The sequence below is a fragment of the Salmo salar genome, unplaced genomic scaffold (genome assembly GCF_905237065.1).
Source record: "Salmo salar unplaced genomic scaffold, Ssal_v3.1, whole genome shotgun sequence".
Taxonomy (NCBI): domain Eukaryota; kingdom Metazoa; phylum Chordata; class Actinopteri; order Salmoniformes; family Salmonidae; genus Salmo; species Salmo salar.
In genome coordinates this window covers 147,501-152,390 of record NW_025550161.1, presented here as the reverse complement: position 1 = coordinate 152,390, position 4,890 = coordinate 147,501, and positions in this window count along the sequence as shown.

Genomic DNA, 4,890 nt, shown 5'->3' with positions numbered 1-4,890 from the left:
ACCCTAACCTTAACCCTTTAATAACCCTAACCTTAACCCTTTAATAACCCTAACCTTAACCCTTTAATAACCTAACCCTTTAATAACCTAACCTTAACCCTTTAATAACCCCTAGCCTTAACCCTTTAATAACCCTAACCTTAACCCTTTAATAACCCCTAACCTTAACCCTTTAATAACCCTAACCTTAACCCTTTAATACCCCTAACCTTAACCCTTTAATAACCCTAACCTTAACCCTTTAATAACCTAACCTTAACCCTTTAATAACCCTAACCTTAACCCTTAATAACCCTAACCTTAACCCTTTAATACCCCTAACCTTAACCCTTTAATAACCCTAACCTTAACCCCTTTAATAACCTTAACCCTTTAATACCCTAACCTTAACCCTTTAATAACCTTAACCCTTTAATACCCCTAACCTTAACCCTTTAATAACCCTAACCTTAACCCTTTAATAACCCTAACCTTAACCCTTTAATAACCCTAACCTTAACCCTTTAATACCCCTAACCTTAACCCTTTAATAACCCTAACCTTAACCCTTTAATAACCTTAACCCTTAATACCCCTAACCTTAACCCTTTAATACCAACCTTAACCCTTTAATAACCCTAACCTTAACCCTTTAATAACCTTAACCCTTTAATACCCCTAACCTTAACCCTTTAATAACCCTAACCTTAACCCTTTAATAACCTCCTTTACCCCTAACCTTAACCCTTTAATAAACCTTAACCCTTTAATAACCCCTAACCTTAACCCTTTAATAACCCTAACCTTAACCCTTTAATACCCCTAACCTTAACCCTTTAATAACCCTAACCTTAACCCTTTAATACCCCTAACCTTAACCCTTTAATAACCCTAACCTTAACCCTTTAATACCCCTAACCGTGAACTAACTCCATGTAAACACCTTGAACTGTCTTGTTGTTGAGCCTCCCTGTGTTGTTGACAACATGTGTTGCTGTTGTTGATATCGTTGTTGTTTATGTTGTGTAGAACAGTTTACAGCCTGAAGAGTCCAGCCTGTCCACAGACCCCAAATCCAGCCCTCGCATGTCCAGAGCTAGCGTCTTCATCACACAGATACTACAGGTAACACACACACACACACACTCCCCCCTCCCACACACACACGTACATACCCCCACACACACACACCCATATACAGACATACCCCCACACACACATTTCCAGAGTTAAATTGCAGTGTGTGTGTGTGTGTGTGTATATATCTGTGTGTATATCTCTGTGTGTGTGTGTGTGTGTGTTGGTGAGGGTATGTGTGTGTGTGTGTGTGTATGTATCTGTGTATATATCTGTGTATATATCTGTGTATATCTCTGTATATATATCTGTATATATATCTGTGTATATATCTGTATATATATATATATATATATATATATATCTGTGTATATATCTGTATATATATATATATATATATATATATATCTGTATATATATGTGTATATATATATATGTGTATATATATATATATATCTGTGTATATATATCTGTGTATATATCTGTGTATATATCTGTGTATATATCTGTGTATATATATTCTGTGTATATATCTGTGTGTATATATATCTGTGTGTGTATATATCTGTGTATATATATCTGTGTATATATCTGTGTATATCTCTGTGTATATATATCTGTGTATATATCTGTGTTATATATATCTGTGTTTGTGTATATATCTGTGTATATATCTGTGTATATATCTGTGTATATATCTGTGTATATATATCTGTGTGTATATATCTGTGTATATATTCTGTGTATATATCTGTGTATATATATCTGTGTATATATTCTGTGTATATATCTGTGTATATATCTGTGTGTGTATATATCTGTGTATATATATCTGTGTATATATATCTGTGTATATATCTGTGTATATATTCTGTGTATATATATCTGTGTATATATCTGTGTATATATATCTGTGTATATCTCTGTGTAGTTTGTCAGCAGGGTGGATAATAAGTATAAACGTCTGAACAGCAGTGAGCGCGTTCGCATCGTGAGCTCAGGAAACCCATCGCTGCCCAGACCAGGCTTTGAAACCCTCAGACAGGAAGGTAAGACCTGCACCCTACACCCTACACCCTACACACTAAACCCTACACACTAAACCCATCGCTGCCCAGACCAGGCTTCGAAACCCTCAGACAGGAAGGTAAGACCTGCACCCTGCACCCTACACCCTACACACTAAACCCTAAACCCTACACACTAAACCCATCGCTGCCGAGACCAGGCTTCGAAACCCTCAGACAGGAAGGTAAGACCTGCACCCTGCACCCTACACTCTACACCCTTCACCCTGCACCCTACACCCTACACACTACACCCATCGCTGCCCAGACCAGGCTTTGAAGCCCTCAGACAGGAAGGTAAGACCTGCACACTACACCCTACACCCTACACACATAAACCCTACACACTAAACCCATGCTGCCCAGACCAGGCCTCGAAACCCTCAGACAGGAAGGTAAGACCTGCCCCTGCACCCTACACCCTAACACACTAAACCCTACACCCTACACCCTACACCCTACACTAAACCCTACACACTAAACCCATCGCTGCCGAGACCAGGCTTCAAAACCCTCAGACAGGAAGGTAAGACCTGCACCCTGCACCCTACACCCTACACCCTGCACCCTGCACCCCTACACCCTACACACTACACCCATCGCTGCCCAGACCAGGCTTTGAAGCCCTCAGACAGGAAGGGTAAGACCTGCACACTACACCCTACACCCTACACACTAAACCCTACACACTAAACCCATCGCTGCCCAGACCAGGCTTCGAAACCCTCAGACAGGAAGGTAAGACCTACACCCTACACCCTACACACTACACCCTGCACACTACACACTACACCCTACACACTACACCCTACACACTAAACCCTACACCCTACACCCTACACCCTACACGCTGCCCAAACCAGGCTTCGAAAACACTGAGACAGGTGGGTGATACACACACGGAAGTTTACATACACCGTCGCCAAATACATTTAAACTCACTTTTTCACAATTCCTGACATTTAATCTTAGTAATAATTCCCTGTCGTAGGTCAGTTAGGATCACCACTTTATTTTAATAATGTGAAATGTCAGAATAATAGTAGAGAGAATGATTTATTTCAGCTTTTATTTCTTTCATCACATTCCCAGTGGGTCAGAAGTTTACATACACTCAATTAGTATTTGGTAGCATTGCCTTTAAATTGTTTAACTTGGGTCAAACGTTTCGGGTAGCCTTCCACAAGCTTCCCACAATAAGTTGGGTGAATTTTAGCCCATTCCTCCTGACAGAGCTGGTGTAACTGAGTCAGGTTTGTAGGCCTACTTTGCTCGCACACACTTTTTCAGTTCTGCCCACACATTTTCTATAGGATTGAGGTCAGGGCTTTGTGATGGCCACTCAATACCTTGACTTTGTTGTCCTTAAGCCATTTTGCCACAACTTTGGAAGTATGCTTGGGGTCATTGTCCATTTGGAAGACCCATTTGCAACCAAGCTTTAACTTCCTGACCGATGTCTTGAGATGTTGCTTCAATATATCCACATCATGTTCCTCCTCATGATGCCATCTATTTTGTGAAGTGCACCAGTCCCTCCTGCAGCAAAGCACCCCCACAACATGATGCTGCCACCCCCATGCTTCACGGTTGGGATGGTGTTCTTCAGCCTTGCAAGCCTCCCCCTTTTTCCTCCTAACCTAACGATGGTCATTAAGGCCAAACAGTTCTATTTTTGTTTCATTAGACCAGAGGACATTTCTCCAAAAAGTACGATCTTTGTCCCCATGTGCAGTTGCAAACCGTAGTCTGGCTTTTTTATGTCGGTTTTGGAGCAGTGGCTTCTTCCTTGCTGAGTGGCCTTTCACGTCATGTCAATATAGGACTCGTTTTACTGTGGATATAGATACTTTTGTACCTGTTTCCTCCAGCATCTTCACAAGGTCCTTTGCTGTTGTTCTGGGATTGATTTGCACTTTTTGCACCAAAGTACGTTCATCTCTAGGAGACAGAACGCGTCTCCTTCCTGAGCGGTATGGCGGCTGCGTGGTCCCATGGTGTTTATACTGGCATACTATTGTTTGTACAGATGAACGTGGTACCTTCAGGCGTTTGGAAATTGCTCCCAAGGATGAACCATGACTTGTGGAGATCTACAATATTTGTCTGAGGTCTTGGCTGATTTCTTTAGATTTTCCCATGATGTCAAGCAAAGAGGCACTGAGCTTGAAGGTAGGCCTTGAAATACATCCACAGGTACACCTCCAATTGACTCAAATGATGTCAATTAGCCTATCAGAAGCTTCTAAAGCCATGACATCATTTCCTGGTATTTTCCAAGCTGTTTAAAGGCACCAGTCAACTTAGTGTATGTAAACTTCTGACCCACTGGAATTGTGATACAGTGAATTATAAGTGAAATAATCTGTCTGTAAACAATCGTTGGAAAAATGACTTGTGTCACGCACAAAGTAGATGTCCTAACCGACTTGCCCAAAACTATATAGTTTATTAACAAGACATTTGTGGAGTGGTTGAAAAAACGAGTTTTAAATGACTCCAACCTAAAGTGGATGTAAACTTCCCGACTTCAACTGTATATATAACATCACTGTATATTATTATGCACCCCACATGCACCCCACATGCACCCCACATGCACCCCACATGCACCCCACATGCACCCACGCACCCAAGCACATGCCCACATGCACCCCACATGCACCCTTTACAATGTGTGGTGTGAAGACTGTGCAGACCCATACAGCGATGTTATATATAAATATATATGTGTGTGTGTGTGTGAAGACTGTGCAGACCCATACAG